The sequence below is a fragment of the Pholcus phalangioides genome, unplaced genomic scaffold (assembly GCF_987345545.1).
Source record: "Pholcus phalangioides strain wild (caught in Gottingen) unplaced genomic scaffold, Ppha-v1.0 ptg000005l_1, whole genome shotgun sequence".
NCBI lineage: Eukaryota > Metazoa > Arthropoda > Arachnida > Araneae > Pholcidae > Pholcus > Pholcus phalangioides.
In genome coordinates this window covers 5,343,527-5,361,473 of record NW_028301598.1, presented here as the reverse complement: position 1 = coordinate 5,361,473, position 17,947 = coordinate 5,343,527, and the positions used below count along the sequence as shown (strand labels likewise).

General features: G+C 36.1%; 1 protein-coding gene across 1 annotated transcript in view; it reads left to right on the top strand.

The window, feature by feature from the left end:
* The first annotated feature begins 6,907 nt into the window (after nt 1-6,907).
* LOC149085778 (uncharacterized) overlaps nt 6,908-17,947 on the top strand; it is a 132,957-nt gene continuing 121,917 nt past the window's right edge. The window contains exon 1 of the mRNA XM_089232179.1: nt 6,908-7,156. The gene's annotated coding sequence lies outside the window, so the exon portion shown is untranslated. The remainder of the gene's footprint in view (nt 7,157-17,947) is intronic.

Here is a 17,947-nt window from a genome sequence, read left to right as displayed (position 1 = left end):
TTTGGACGAATTCGAGACGTGTGTTACTGTTAGCATATAGATAGTATTAATTCGTGTGTTTCTTTATAATACTGAATATTCAGCTCATTATGGCATCGTGTCTATCGAGTCGTATATTGTAGTCTGGCAAACTTGTTGAATTGGATCGAATCATGGTTGCGAGGTAGGTCACGGTCATATAACACGGCTGTCTCATGAGGCGTTGGAGTCGGTATAAGCTGACGTGATTCCCCAGCAGAACCAAGTGCGTCTGGTTTGCCAATTTGTTGATTACGGCAGTTTGCGCAATCGCTGTACTGAATAATTAAAAAATTATCTTTTCGATTATTGGCCATTAGTATTTGTATAGTTATTAGTTTATTTCGTTCAGCCATTTGAAATTATACTTTTCGTATTTGCTTATGAGGGACCACTCAGCAGATTTTTAACCCCCCCCCCCCCAACGCAAACACATGTTGGGATCAGAGACTGACGAAGGGGAAGGGGAAGGAAGGCACGAGCCCCCGGATGATCAAAAATTTATTTTTGATACAAAACATTAATTTTAAAGAATCGAAAGAAAATACTCTTTTTTTTTAATCAGTCTTTGTTAATTTTAATGCTATTTGAAGAATTCAAAATTTCTTTTTAACAAATTCATTGAGACCTAACCTTTAAGCCTTTTGTGCCCCTTCTGAAGACCGATCCTGCACACGCCTCTGATTATTGGATTTCCCCTTCGAGAATATACATAGGGAGTCTGACCACCACCGTCTGACACTGTTGCAGTGAAGATTGCTATGCATGCAGAGCGATTTTTTCCCACATGGTAACAGACTGAACACACTGCATTTTTAGCTTGTGTTTTATGTTTATTAATTTCTGGTTTAAATTAAGCACCAATTACTGGAGTGGCATAGATTGCCGTTGCTACTTGGGGTTGTGAAAGTGGACTAGTGCTTGTTTTCTAAAACAGATTGTAATCATGTTTTTTATATCACAACCACAAAATAGTATATTCCTGCTAAAATGCCACTATTTTATAGAAAAAACCAACAAAAATGAGAATTTCTTTTCACCACAAAGTCAAAAAATGAACGAATCCCTTTTGTCAATTTTCTTGAATAATACAAATACAACGCCACAACAGGCAAAATGCTCAACGAGGTGGCTGAGAAAAAGATGCTCATAAAAATATGGATGTCATATATTTGAATTAGTTGCTAAGCATCTCAAATATTACTCACAGAACACTATAAATGTGTAATACAGACTGCAATATTAATTCAAATAAATTTTTCGCCTCATTAGTTCCACAATCTGCGGCTTTTTTGCAACTAATTGCGAGTCGAGCGTTTGAAGCGGCAGGCATCTCAAAGCATTGCAATGGCAAATTAAAGTATGAAAACATGATATTAATCTTAAAAAATGATTATATTATTGAACATTGAGGCTATTCTCGTGAATAGAATCTGTATGGTATTGGGTTTTGAGAAAATTTCATCAAAATTCATAATTCACTATCTTTAAACGAGTTTTTCTCAAAATATCAATTCTTGTCGTTGCGCGCATGATATCTCATGAACTATGTTTCCTATTTTCATGAAATTTCTCTGGCATGTGTCCCTTGCCTAGGCGCATAAAATGAACGAAAATGGTCGATATCCCCATTGAAATTTAAAATTTTGAAATTTTTTTATAAAATTTGAAATTATAAAGTTATTGAATTTTAAGCATACTTTCACTTTAAGCATACTTTACGTATCTTAAAGAGACCAGTTCATTGCATTAAGCAAACATTTTAGAATACAAAACAATTGTTTTGTGTAGAAATTCAAATTTAGGCAGATGAAATTGCTCGCAGTGATGTCAGTATTAAGTGTATGATCATTTTTGAAAACAAAAGTTTCAACTTTTGCTTGTATAAACAAAAATAAACAAAAACATTTTTTACAAATTTGATGGATGCACATAAAATTACACATACTCTGAATGTGATCTCCAAAAATTTTAACAAATTGGGTAAATCAGGAATTTTTAATGGATTTTTAAAGATATGCTACATTTTTCTGTATTTCTCGACTTTCACGGACAGGACCCGGGACGGAACGAGGCTGTGAATTTGAGAAAGTTTGAAAATTTCCTGATATTCTTAAATTGTCGCGATATTATGAGTTCCAAATTACAAAAATCGGGGGCATGAATGCTTAGCACACAAACTTCCCAAGAGAATGACAACAAAAATGCCGGACCGGAACCCAAATAAATGCTGCCGCAAATATACTGAGTAGTGCCTTAAGTCCCTTTGGCTGCAAACTACTGGGAACCCTTGAACCTACCGGCATACTCCCAATCAAGAAAAAGTATCCAAATAACGCGAGATTGATTTCAGATACGTTATTCATATTGCAAGGGTTACAGTGATACTACCCCTCTTAAAGGACACACCCCCTCCTTTACGGCAAAATTACAATTTTCCCCCGTATAATCAAAGTATGCCACCAATCCCTGATTAACTGTCACCGCTCTGTTACAGAAGAATTCTTTTGTCCCACCGGTTGCCACAAAAGAGAGGTTTTACTGTATTAAAGTTTAAAAAAAATAACTTTTTATATGTTCACGTCCATCAAAATGAAATTCTTTGCACAATGACCCCCTGAAAAGGCGACCATATGGCTCCAAGATGTCATCCCCTATACTTACCACTAAACCATACTTGCACCTCGTCCATATTCCTCTGCAGAACTTCTAACGTATTAGTACATGCTGGAATGTACATGTCCCATGTTGTGAACCTGACACAAAGTTGTTTCTATGTAATGCTTGTTACGTGTAGTGCTGCCGTCTGCCATCAATTTTTCTAACTAGTGATTGAAGATTTTACCATTGTAGGCCTGTTGCTCTCTGTGGCGAGATTTTTTCAACGGGGATCTCGGCTCGCATTCGTGCCTTGAAGTTGGGGACAAAAGGAAAACAAACTCCATTCGACCCTCACCGCGTCCATCCCTATACCTGACAGCAGTTGCAAATCCTCTGGTAGGGACATCGAGTGTGTGTGTGTGTCCATGCAACACGAGCCTGCTTCTGTTGGTCTCCTTGTCTGATGTTGAAGGAACGGTTCAACCTAACCACTAATATCAAATTGCGTTTATATCTGGAGAGAAAAAGCAATATCCACTACCTATCCTCCCCAACTTCAGAGAAAAAGAGCACTATCGTGGGGGAGGTTTGGATGGTTTCAGCAGGTTCATGTTGGATGAGCACACAGACCTCCATATCTTTACCAGAGGATTTGTAACCGCTGTTAGGTGCGAGAATGACATTTTCGAGCTTATGTTCGCTTTTTCCGGGACGCATCCTGCACCGATTTCCATTTTGATGGACGACAGCGGGCGTCCACATAGGGCTACTAAGGGTAACGAATTTCTGGAAAGTGAAGATATTCGTCTTAACGGTTGGCGAGCCATATCTCGAGACCTATACCTTATAGAGCGTGCCTGTGGCGCTCTTAGGAGGGCAATCGCTGCTCGTCATCTCCCTGCCAGAACCATCCAGGACATGAAAACAGAGTTGCTGGAGGGATGGGGCTGACTGTGCTACAGAGACCCATCAACAGCCGGATTTCCAGTACGGATCAAGTTTTTTGCTTGTATAACAGTAAGTGTGTGGGAACCATATCCCCCCTACTAACTCACTTTTTCGTTCGATATCGTCAGATCTTTGTTAGGCAATTTGGCCACTCATGCGGCTTACGCAAGCGCGGATCCGGGAGTAGGGGGCGGGGGACGATCGCTCTTCTCAAGAGTCGAATAATTGGAGGGGGGGGGAGGAAATTTTTCCGTCTTTTAAAATATGGGATGATCCGATGCACCTACACAATAAGTCACTTTTCCGACACATCTCCCTGCCTTGATCACCACATTCACAGCTGAAGATGTCTGCATTCACTCGATTCGGATCTGAAGACGCCTGCCATCGCTCCATTTGCAGTTGAAGATATTTGCGTCGACTTTTTTTGTAGCTCAATATGTCTGCTATCACTTCATTCGCAGCTGCAAATATCTGCCTAGGCTTCATTAGCTGATGAATATATTTACCTCGATTTCATTTGTTGCTCAATATGTCTGCTTTCATTGCAATATGATGTGATACGATACGATATGATATGATATATTACTTTCACAGTCAATATATCTGCTTTCGCTCTATTTGCAACTGAAGATTGCCTTCGCAGCTGCAGATGTCTGTCTGGGCTTCATTCACAGCTGACTATATTTACCTCGACTTCATTCGCAGTTCAATATGTCTGCTTTTGCTCCATTCACAGCTGAAGATATCTGCCTTCACTTAGGCACGCTTCCAGAGGGTAGGAATGGGAACTATCGCACCTCCCAAGAGCCAAATAATATAGGAACATTCGCCTGTGCCTTAAAATACGGGATGATTCAGCAAACTTTTAGACAATTCGCCCCTCCCGACACATCGTCCTAATGTGTCGGATGGTCGTACGCATGGCTATGCATGTAGTGCAATAACTGTTGTATGCTCATTTTGTTTGCATTATATCAGCCTATTTGACCATTAAATTTCATTCAAATTTGTCCAGAATTTCGTGATATAATCAACCAGAAAATGAAAAATCTCCTAATTTTGAACAGCAGTGTATAAGTCCATAGATGTAAAAGTTACGCTTGACTTTATAACATTTAGGTGTATTTCTTGGTCTCGATAAACAAGCAAAACAATCAATTTAATAATTCAAACAAATCAACATCGCAGAATATTACATAACGAAACACTAATTACAAGAAAATTTCCTCTGTAAACAACACATAGACTCACCGTTAATGTCAAAACTAACATCCAATTAGTTTATTTAATCTTCTCCCCCCACCCCCTAATTGAAATTTCATCATAAATGATGTAAAAAAATCTTCAATCAAACGAATAATAAATAATATCGAATCATCACGATGTTCCATTATGAGGAAAATTTAATTAATTAATAAGAAAAGTAAGTATTCGAAAATTACGTTAATTACTTTATTTTAGTATTAATTATCGTTTGAAAAGTAAATACTCATTAATTAGCCGCCGATTATGAGAATAATGTTTTAGTTCAATGTTTTAAATTCACCCTTTTAAGTAATTATTGAATTACTTTTAACAAATCAATCAATCCATTTTGGAATTTGAATGGGCAGCAGGGACGCACAACTTTGTTGTCACAGTAAAATGCGATAAGACGGCAACGATAACCATTATCATGCATAATAACCTGTTGTTATGCATAATCGTCAATCGTCTCGGTAAGTTTTGTAAATTTATCACTTTTTACCGGTGAATATGCGTAATGCCCAAGCGTCGTCGGTAAATTTGATAAATGCTAAAAAAAGTATCACATTTATCGGCGATTATGCATAATAACTAAGTTCGTTGGTAAACTTGATAAATACTTGGGATTTATCAACTTTATCTGTGATTATGCATGATAACGTAATGTAATTGTTGAAGTTGATAAATATGAAAGAAATTCCAAAACATTGTAGCATGTGTGATGAATACAGCCGTACCCCCGAGGTGGCTCAAAAAAGATGCCCATAACAAATATAAATTTAGTTTCCTAACAAGGAAGAGACCCGAGACGTGCTTGATAATAATGAAGTGGCCCGCAGCATGCTTCCTAATAATCAAGTGACCCGAGACGTGCTTGCTAATGAGAAAGTGGCCAGCAACACGTTTTCAAAGAATGAAGTGGCCCGTAAAAGTTTTCAAAGAATGAAGTGGCCCGTAAAAGTTTTCAAAGAATGAAGTGGCCCGTAAAAGTTTTCAAAGAATGAAGTGGCCCGTAAAACGTTTTCAAATAATGAAATGGCCCGTAAATGTTTCCTAATAATCAAGTGACCCGAGACGTGCTTGCTGGTGACGAACTGGCCAGCGACACGCTTTCAAAGAATGAAGTGGACCCACGCGACATTTTCAAACAATGAAATGACCCGTAACGCGTTTTTCAAATAACGAAGTGGCCCGCGGCACGTTTTCAAAGAATGAAGTGGCCCGCAACATGTTTCCTAATAATCAAGTGACCCGAGACGTGCTTGCTGGTGACGAAGTGGCCAGCGACAGGGTTTCAAAGAATGAAGTGGGGCCCATGCGATATTTTCAAACAATGAAATGGCCCGTAACACGGTTTCAAACAATGAAGTCGCCCGCACCCTCCTAAAAGCTGAGCATCACACAAAAGACATTCCTACATTCGTCATCAGCATTTACAATCTAAACAGCATTTATTATTATACCCGGGATAACACAGGAAAAAAGAAAACCCTTATTTTCAGAACACGCCCGTGACATTAAAAAAAAATTTTTTATTACGTTTTTTACACGCCGCACGTACACCGTTGGGTCAGGTAAAAATTACGGTCGCCCTCCTCCTCCCTACACACCTCTAGGTCAGTGCAAAAAAAAAAAGATGTACACGCTGTACAGCAGTAAACTCCCATCAGAGGGAGTTTTCCCAACATTGTCAAAAGAGAAATGAAGCTACAGCTGCAAAAGCAGGCCTGGAAAAGTTGCCTTTTTTTCCCCTTCTTGCCGTTGCTAGTAAAAACCCATTAGCTTTATCAGTTGCAACTTCATAAGTTATATATATATAAAAGTGTCATTAGTGATATTGGATCCCCCCCACAAGAGAACCAAATATGAACCAAGAAAAAAAAAAATGCGTTGAGGTTTCGGTGTAGGTGCGCCAGGTATTGCTAGGATGCACGTGTGTGTGTGTGTGTGTGCGTCTTGTACGAAGGAGAAAGTCTCTTTCGGTGTGTGTGTGTTTAACGTGGCGCCTCCGTGCGGTGGGAAAACCAAAGAAAACCCTCTCCTCGGGAATGCGCGTGAATTTCGATGCTATTCCCGTTCAGTTTCGCGAGGGAGTTCGGAAGCGAAACTCCTAACCCCATGGAGAAGAGTCTTCTTCCTTGAACTTATATGCTCTTGTGAGAGTATTATTGTTATTGTTATTATGCTTCTTGTTTTTGTCTATACGTCGTGCATTTAGATTATTATAGGAACGATTATTAGAGAGCGATAATTATAATCGGTTTTTTTTTCTCCTCCGATGAAATCCGGGACTGTTTGGAGTATTATAATACTGGGAATTTTATAATTCTTCCGGGAATCGGTGAGTTTTTAGTTCCTGTTGTTATAGTACTGAGTCATATAATTGACTTTGTATTTTATTATTGCATAATAATTATTCAATAATTATGAATCGTACTTATTACAAGCGTTGTTAGGATGTATTTAGTTAAGGATATATTATCAGGGATAATTAATATTCATATACCATATAAGAGGGAGATAGAGAGTGTTACGGTAAATGTAATAAACCGGTTATTATACATAGTTACCAATGTTCCCGGTGAGCAAACTCGCCGATAAATAAATTTATCACTTTTATACCGGCGGATACGCATAATACCCAAGTTTTGTTGGTAAATTTGATGAATGCTAAAAAAAAATTATCACGATCTCACCGGTGATTATCCGTAATACCCAAGCTTACCTGGTTAATTTGATTAAGTAATTTAAATTTATCACTTTTACCCGTGATTATACATAACGCACTCTGTAAATTTGATAAACATGAAAAAAAAATTCCCCGGACCCCGATGTAAGGAACTCCCGCATAATGAAACTTCGATTTCACAGGGTTTTTTTTTTCTAATCTGCTAAATGAGAAATTCGTTAAATCGAAGAATTTGTTGATTGATAGTTCATTGTATCGGGGTAGGATCGTAAAATTGTTAAATACGAGTTCATTATATCGAAGTCCGACGGTAGAATTCGTTTCTACGACTGGACCCAAGAATAACACTAGAAACGAATTCTAACCCAGAATTTTCGTTTTGATTGCATTCGAACAAAACTTGTAAAAAATCAAGGAGTTTGTTAGAAATCGTTACATCAGGGTAAGATCGTAAATTTGTCAAACAGGAGTCCATAATATCGGTGTGCGATCAGAAAATTTGTTAAATTGAGATTCATTATATCGAGGTTTGATAATTTATCATATATGGGTTCAAATCATATCAAACATTTATTTGCTTATAGGCAATTTGGCCCCGTTACAAAGATCAGCAACACCTTCCTTCTGCCATAATTGTTCAAAAAGAATAGGGACCAAAAAAAAACTAAACATCCATTTTTCAAACAAACGTTGTTCAAAGAAAATTGTGTAAATCTGATTTCAATTTTTTATCTTATGAATTATTATCGATCAATTCTTTAATCCATCTGCTGTAAAATTAATAAATTTTCCCACAGTGTAATGAAATATATCCATTACGGTAAATGCGGAAATAGAAGACCAATCAAATAAGATGTTTACATGTATTTTCCATTGAGTCCAGAACTACAAAGTGTACAGGACTCGTGTTTCCTGTAGATCTCGTCACAATTATATAATACAGGGTGTTTCAAACTTCACGCACATCATAGTTTATAAATGTTCATTCTAAATGAGTGTAAACTTTTTTTACAGAAAATAACGAATTAAACTTATGAATTGAACCATTACCATTTGATAAAAGTTTAAAACAACTTCGAATTTAGTATAAATCATAGTTTCTCAAACTTTTTTGTCCCATCACCCCCTTCTTAAGAAATTTTTTTTGCCCATCGGCCCCCCTAACTCAATCTAACCCATAGGATCCTATGCTATACTCGTAGCTTCTACCGCCCCTATGGAACATCCCATCGCCCACGTTGGGAATCACTGGCATAAATGATGAAAACGTTGGCCTTTTTTCCCCTTTTTTTTCACGAACACGTAGAAACGCATTTTTACCAGAATGCTCGAGATTATGCGGAGTCTGCCAGAGTTAATGCCTGATATAGCATTAGCACCTTCGCTTACAAGTTATTGGCAGAGAAATTCGGATGATCTCTGTTTGACGAATCGGCGATAAATATGGTAACCTCGTCCTAACCTAACCGAACGTTAGAAAAAGGAAAAGAAAAAAAAAACGAGTGAAAGAAAAACAACAGATAATGTACGTACGAAGTAGATAGATAGATAGAACCGACAGACCAGTCACGACCCAGACTCTGTCCCTCCCGGGATGATAGAACCGATCACAACCCCGGACTGATACGTACGAAGTAGATTTATCTCTCTTCACCCTCACTCTGCCTGCTCTCTTTCGCTCTTATATGTATGCTAGCCATGATACCCGGCGCTGTCCGTGTTTTCTTCAATTACTGGGAGGACTGAAAAAATGACAAACCATTATAAAGGAATAAAATATTACACATAGGCTTATACCGGCAGCATTGAAGAATTGACAAACATTGTAAAGGCATATACATGTTGGACACGTATTGGTTGGCAACCACGGTAACCAAAGTGAATATTTCAGAAGTCATTGTTGAGGCCCAAAAAGCATTGTTGCTTGACAGTTTTTTCCTCCATTTCGGGCACTTGCCGTGCTCTGACGTACTTTTCATGTAGTCTATCTAAATACCAAAATTTTAAGGTAGTCCCAAAAAAATGAAGCCTTGGGGTCAAAAGTCCCCGAGTAATGACTCGATCGACAAAAAAATTCAGTTAAAACATGAAAACTTTATTTTTGACGAGTGGCACCATCCTTTTGAAACCAGGATCACCATTCATCGCCTGCTCATCAGTGACACGAATTGAGTAGTAATGTGTGTGTAGACATTGGCATCAACAGTGGAATCGGAAAGAAATAGGCTCCACAATCCAACGGCACGATGTAGGTGCACCAAACATTTTTTTTTTTATCATCTACGGGCTGTTCACGAACAATATGAGGCTTTGTAGTTGGACCAATTCCAAAATTTCGGGGCTATCTTGAAAAATATTGCATACGTCAATAATGTACGTACGATTGTTGAACGCAAGACTAACATTACTAATGCAATACAGTCGAATCGCTTTCCAACGAATACCGTTATAGCGAAATTTCAGTGTTAACGAACACATTTCTAATCCTTCAGATAAGTTTACATCAGAACGATGTAAAAACATGGTATTCCTTTATAACGAAATTTCATTTTAACGAAGTGATTTCTCCGTTCTCTTGGTGTTCGCTATAACTGGATTCGACTGTATCTCATACATTAATTCTCGCAGGCTCTGTAATGTCTCGAAAAAAAATATGGTAAAAATATGTGCCTATGCATCCGAGGAAAAAGGGCCAACATTTTCAACATTTATGGTAAATTCAAAGTTAGTTTTAAACTTTTATTAAAGGAAATTTTTCAATTCATAAGTCCAATCTGTTATTCTCTTTTAAAAAGTTGATATTCATTAAAACACACACGCACAACATGCGTGCGCGAATTTTGAAACACCCTGTAGAATGCAATTTCACCACTTTCACTCAAAAAAGATGAAACTAGATCTTAGTCGGAAGAATGTGCAAACAACTTTAAATACTAAATTAAAATTTAAATATGGATCACTTAAGAGAAAACTAAGTGTTTATAATGTCGGATATCTGTTGACAAATAAGAGTTATATCGGGGGCTGTTCCGAAAAACTCGTTGAATCAGGGAGTTCATCGTACAGTGGAACCTCTCCTTACAGAAATTCTCCGAAAACGGACACTTTTCTGATCCCTAGCCTCGTGTAATAGGGCTTTAATGCATTTTGTTCCCCATTAGAGGAAACTCTCGATATAGCGGACAGTGAAATTAGGCATGCAACAATAAAACTTTTTCTGGGGGTTTTTGGATCGGCGTCCGGGGGGTGATTGGGGGCGGCGTCGGCGTCTACTGGGTTTGTGAGGCCCTCCTGGGCGTGCCCTGGGTGGGGGGAGCTGTGGGCCGAGGCTGCTCCGGGCAATGGGAGTAAGGGGACCAGGCATCACGGCCTGCTTACGGCCTGGAGCACCAATCTTAGAGTCGAGAAGTGAAATCAGGCAAACTCTAATTTTTTACATTCAACTAAGATTACGTTTAGTTACTTTAGTTTTATCAAGGCAATCACCCAATTTATCATGAATCGTCAATTAATTTATTGAACGCAACTATGGTCTAAGATGGGGAATTCGAATGTTAGTGTTGCTATTTTTTTGTTGATAACATGTGAAGAAAGTCTCAATTAACTTTATTGTAAAATTTTAATTTTACTTTACCGTAAAATATGTGCAGCGCACGTATAATTATCATGTACAGGTAAAAGCAATTAATCGGTTTAATGAAGTTAAGAAAGGTTATAAATTTTTCCATATTTTTATCAGACTTTCTAACTTTATATAGGAATTATGCATAATCACCGGTGGAAGTGATAGACGTAGCGAAAATCAATAAAACTTTTTTTTATCGTGACAATTCGTGATTATGCGTAGGTGTATCACACGTACAGCATTTCAACATTAAAATGTGTAGGAACTAGCGCTGGGAATCGATTACAATTTGTAACTGCCTCATCAAAAATTTTTAATCGATTAATCGAATATTTCTGTGACAAAATAATGTTAATATAAATGCTATAAAAATGTATTTATTCGTTTCACTCACTTATATATGGTAGATGTTAACAAATGTAGGAATAGTTTGAAAAATTAAGGCTGCCGGTTTCAAGCAATTTAATATTAAACATAATTGCCTAAACCTGTGATTTCTTCATTTGGATCTCGTCGCTTTTTTAAAAAAAACCCATTATTTTTGGTTATTATTCACTGATCTCGAAACCACTTTCGATTATACTGTTTGGCTTGTTTCCCTAAAATCTCCTTTCGAATAGCACTTGTGAGGAGATGATGGGTTTGTCGAGTGGTTATAGTGACGGACTCGCGATGCGAGGATCCGGGTTCGAACCCCACTGTGGTGGTCGGCTGAAGTTTGTTTTCTGTGGTTCCCAACTTCAAGGCGCAAATGCGAGCCGATCTCCCCGTTAAAGTCTCGCCACTGAGAGCAACAGTCCTACAACGATAAATCATTCAATCATAACACTTCACTCATAGTTAGAAAAACTGGTGGCAGTACTACACATAACAAGCATTACAGAAAAACAAAAAACTGCACGTCAGGTTTCACTACACGTACACGCACATTCCCGCATGTACCGATTCGTTGAGGGTTGGGCGGGGTGCATGTGTGGTGTAGCAGTAGTAGGTAGGGCCTCCAAAAAATGGCTTGGGGATCCATGATGTTCTTAAGTCAGCCACCTCGTTGGGCAATTTGCCTGTTGTGGCGTTGTATTTGTATGAGCTGATGCTTCCAAGAATATGAAAAAATAGTGTTCATAGTGAAGACAATAAATTTTGGTAGTTTTTAAAACTCCTTTGATATAGAACTTTCACAGCGACACCTTCTTCTTCTTCAAACCGAGCACAACTCAGGTCTATTGCCATAGGCAATTTACTACCTAGTGAGTTGTGCCGGAAGTGTAAGTGTGTGAATCTAACAGTTTGAGTGCGTGTCTAGTCACAGCGACACCTACACTCCCATCGAACTCAACTGAAATCATCAGTTTTCATGGAATCTTATTTGATCAAAATATTGAATCAAATATTTTTAAATATTATCACTTATCCAAAATACTCTAAATAGACATAATTTTTATGACATGTAATCGGTTTTTTTTAAATGGAGTTAATTCACAAACTTTTATTAAAAAATTCTAATCGAATTGATCGAGTCAATTAACTCAACTAGAATTTCTAACTGCGATTAACAATTGATCGATTAATCGATTAATCGGACCAGCTCTGGTAGGAACCAATTGCTACCAAAGCCAAACGCTGTATAAATGTGAAAGTCGTATAAACGAGATTAAACTACTTATATATCGTATCTCTCCTCATTAGCGGACCCTCCCCATTAGCGGACAAAATTTTTAGTCTCCATGATTGTCCGTGATCGAGAGCTTCTACTCTATCCAGTTCAGACCCTGTCTCACAAAGTACGGTCATATAAATAATAAATCTTATCACGTCAATGGGACCGATTTATCAGATTTACCAATACGAAAAAGTGATCATACATAATAGCCGGTCAAATTGTGACCAGTTTAGTACAATTTATCATATTTCACCAACGACGATTGGGTATAATGCATAATCGCTGAACAAAAAGCGATAAATTTAGGGGAAATTTATCAATTTTACCAAAACGGTCGGCGATTATGCATAATAATAATTGGATACATCACATGTACCGTAACACGTGCACGCATCATCAGTGTCAAAAAACTATTTTCTTTTTAACATGAATTCATATTTCAGTGATGTGTCCCGCATCTCTTGCATGCAAAGACTATTTCGTGTAGCGTTGTTGCAAGATTTATTTATATTTTAACCTCGTTTATTTTAAGGTTAAAAATACCCAATTGATTATAATATATTTCTAACCAGGGTGTCGAAAACAAAAATTCTGCCTCGGTTCGAATGACACAATTTGGCGGTCCCTTGAGAGTCGTTATAACCGAGTTTTATAGCTTATTTATTTAAATAAACTCGGTAGTGTTCCGGGATCTGCCAGAAAGCTGGGTTGGAGGATATTTTTCTGTAACGGGATAGCGCCCCGTGGAAGAGTTCCGGTGTTCACGTAATGCATTTAAATTTTTCTCTGATGGTCTTCATTAGCCTGAATCAAGTATGCGATAGTAGTGCTACGCAGTGTGTTACGCGGTAAATACGATAAATCCGGATATTATACATGATAGACCGGTTATTATGCTTGGTCACCGAGCATTTTGGTAAGTCTGATAAATTTCCCCAAATTTATCACTTCTACCTGTTATTACGGATATTACCCAAGCTCGTTAGTGAATTTGATAAATTCGCCTAAATTAATCACTTTTACCGGCGATTATGCATAGCACCCAAGCGTCGTTGGTAAATTTGATAGGTGGTAGGAAAATTATCACTTTTAGCGGTGATTACGCATAACACCCAAGCGCCATGACGTTGGTTAACATGATAAATCGCATAATATAATATACTATACATAATCATCAATATTTCCGGGTACAGCCGTAAAATATGTTGTCATTACATCGGGGCCCGACTATATTCATCGCACATACCAGACTAATTTGGATTTCTTTTTCATACCAAAACGGTTGGCGATTATGCATAATAATTGGATACATCACATGTACCGTAACACGTGCACGCATCATCAGTGTCAAAAAACTATTTTTTTTTTAACATGAATTCATATTTCATCAAACTGACCATTTACACTATGGTATTATGCATATTCACAGATAAAGGTGACAGATTTCAAGTATTTATCAACGACACTTAGTCGTTATACATAATCACCGGTAAAAGTGATTATTTTCAATATTTATCAATGTTACAAACGAAATTTTATTAAGTATGCATAATCGCCGGTAAAAGTGATAATTCATCTTCATTAATAAAATCCCTTCATATTTGGCCGCTGTGGTGGTCGAGTGGTTATAGTGACGGACTCGCGATGCGAGGATCCGGGTTCGAACCCCACAGTGGTGGTCGGCTGAAGTTGGTTTTCTGTGGTTCCCAACTTCAAGGCGCAAATGCGAGCCGATCTTCCCGTTAAAAAGTCTCGCCACAGAGAGCAACAGTCCTACAACGATAAATCATTCAATCATAACCTTTCACTCATAGTTAGAAAAACTGGTGGCAGATGGCAGCACTACACATAACAAGCATTATAGCGAAACAAAAAAAAACTTCACGTCAGGTTTCACTACACGTACACGCACATTCCCGCATGTACCGATTCATTGGGGGTCCCGCGGGGAGGGGGGTGTGCATGTATGGTGTAGCAAGTAGTAGGTAGGGCCTCCAAAAAATGGCTCGGGGATCCATGATGTTCTTAAGTCAGCCACCTCGTTATGCAATTTGCCTGTTGTGGTTGTATTTGTATTTGTATATCAAACTTATCACCTCCGCTTGGGTATTAAGCATATTCTCACCGGTAAAAAGTGATAAATTTATCAAACTTACCAAGACGATTGGTAAGTATACATAATAACCGATTTATCACATTTACCGTAAGCGGTCAAACATTAAACTGTTTTTTTGGGTTTTTTTTTGTCAATTGCGACTTGCGGCAGAACTCTATTTCCTGCAACTGGCAATTTTTCAACAATTTCAGCGATATTTAGCTACTTTACTTCCCTTTTCCAATTTTTTGGAGATAATTGGCGATACCCTATATGGATCATGATTTACTCACATTGTTATGGAGGAAATATATATAGTAAGCATTTTACTGCCGATACTTTTCTACTTGAAAACCTTTCGCGGACACCACTGCTCTGAAATAATTGTAATGTTTCAAAAATGCTTTATTAGTCATATATCTCCCGTTATTTTCATAAAAGTGAAAACAAAACTCGAAATCTTCGTACCATATACAGTGGATCTCACTTATAACGCTTTCTACATCATTAAAAACGTTATATGCGGGAAATCGCTTTGAGCGGGGAAATCCTTATGACAATTAGTTATAGTAGGAATCTCACGATAATAATGCGTACTAAGCGGGAAAACGATCTAAGTGGGAACGTTATAAGTGGGATCGACTTTTCTAAATGCTCCTTGTTTGCTTCTATCTTACTACATGCTTGTAGAATTCGTAAAGACGAATCCAACGCCGCATCGCATAAGGTGCTTAGTTAGTCGGGGTCCCAAGCTAGAACAGTTTCGAATGTGCGACACGGTTGTGCTATCCGTTGACGTTATACCGGGATGAAATTCTTATCGGCAACAACCGTTAAGGTGCCCGTTGAGCGAATTTTTTGTAAAAAAAAAATTCAAGAGCTTTTTCAGCTCAGGGTGATTATAATTGAAGTTCCCACACACCGAATACAGCCAAAAATTTTAAGATTTCTTAATGAGACCTAGGAGAGAGATTTATGCAATTAAAAATAGTTCAATTTCCGACCATCAGGTGAAAAAGCGGAGCTTTATTTATTGAAGTTTCTTTTTCCATGGTCCATGTAGCGTATATACCAAGTATCTATGGAATACGTCCACCATAACGGGCGCTTGATAGGTCTGAGTTGTATCAGCATATTGACGGGCGATGAATGGGTCTGAGCGGTGTCAGTGTACTGAAACTACTCAAACCTATATAGCGCCCATTCTGGTAGACGTATTTCATTGAAACTTGGTATATACGCTGTATGGAATACGGGAAAATGTAAAATGCTATGAAAAAGTACCGTATCTCCACCTGGTGGTTGGAAATTGAACTATTTTCTTTTATTTCATATATCTCTCTCCTTTAGGATGTCTCATTAAGATATCCTGAAAATTTTGCTGCGTTCGGATGAGCAGTTTTTGAGAGAAACTACTCAGGGTACGGGAACTATATTTTTAGTCACCCTTTATTTCTGAAATTATTTCTTCAAAATTTTTTGAACTGTTTTCATTCAGTATTTCTGAATTTTTTTTCTTACAGTATTTCCCAATTTTTTTCCCTTTTCTGATTTTTTTTTCTTTCAAAATTTCCTGATTTTTTTTCTATTAATATTTCTGAATTTTTTTTTCTTTTAATATTTCTAAATTTTTTTCTTTCAATATTTCTGAATTTTTTCTTTCCACATTTTTGAATTTTTTCCTTTCAATATTTCCTTTCTCTTTTCTATCAATATTTCTCAATTGTTTCTTTTAATATTTCTGAATTTTTTCTTTTAATATTGCTAAATTTTTTTCTTTCAATATTTCTGAATTTTTTTCTTTCAATATTTCCGAATTTTTTTCTTTTAATATTTCTGAATTTTTTTTTCTTTCAACATTTCTGAATTTTTTTCCTTCAATGCCTCCCAATTTTTTTTCAATATTTCTGATTTTTTCTTTAATTATTGACAACATATTTTTTCTTAAAAAACATTTCAGAATTTTTTTTCTTTAAATATTTCAGAATTTTTTCTTTAAATATTGGCAACATATATTTTCTTAAAAAATATTTCAGAATTTTTTTTCTTTAAATATTTCAGAATTTTTTCTTTCAATATTTCCTTTCTCTTTTCTATAAATACTTCTCAATTGTTTCTTTTAATATTTCTGAATTTTTCCTTTTAATATTTCTGAATTTTTTTCTTTCAATATTTCAGAATTATTTCATTTAATATTTCTGAATTTTTTTCTTTCAATATTTCTGAATTTTTTTCTTTTAATATTTCTGAATTTTTTTCTTTCAATATTTCTGAATTTTTTTCTTTTAATATCTCTGAATTTTTTTATTTCAATATTTCCGAATTTTTTTCTTTTAATATTTCTGAATTTTTTTTTCTTTCAACATTTCTGAATTATTTTCCTTCAATGCCTCCCAATTTTTTTTCAATATTTCTGAATTTTTTCTTTAAATATTGGCAACATATTTTTTCTTAAAAATATTTCAGAATTTTTTTTTCTTTAAATATTTCAGAATTTTTTTTTCTTTAAATATTTCAGAATTTTTTTTTCTTTAAATATTTCAGAATTTTTTTTCTTTTAACATTTCTGAATTTTTTTCTTTCATATTTCAGATTTTATTTTTCTTTTAATATTTCTGAATTTTTTCTTTCAATATTTCCTTTCTCTTTTCTATCAATATTTCTCAATTGTTTCTTTTAATATTTCTGAATTTTTTCTTCTAATATTTCCGAATTTTTTTCTTTCAATATTTCTGAATTTGTTGCTTTTAATATTTCTGAATTTTTTTCTTTCAATGGCTCGCAATTTTTTTTTCAATATTTCTGAATTTCTTTTCTTTCAATATTTCTGAATTTTTTTCTTTCATTATTTCTGAATTTTTTCCTTTCAATATTTCTGAATTTTTTTCTTTCAATATTTCTGAATTTCTTTTCATTCAATATTTCTGAATTTTTTCATTCAATATTTCTGAATTTTTTCTTCTAATATTTCCGAATTTTTTTCTTTCAATATTTCTGAATTTCTTTTCATTCAATATTTCTGAATTTTTTCATTCAATATTTCTGAATTTTTTTCTTTTAATA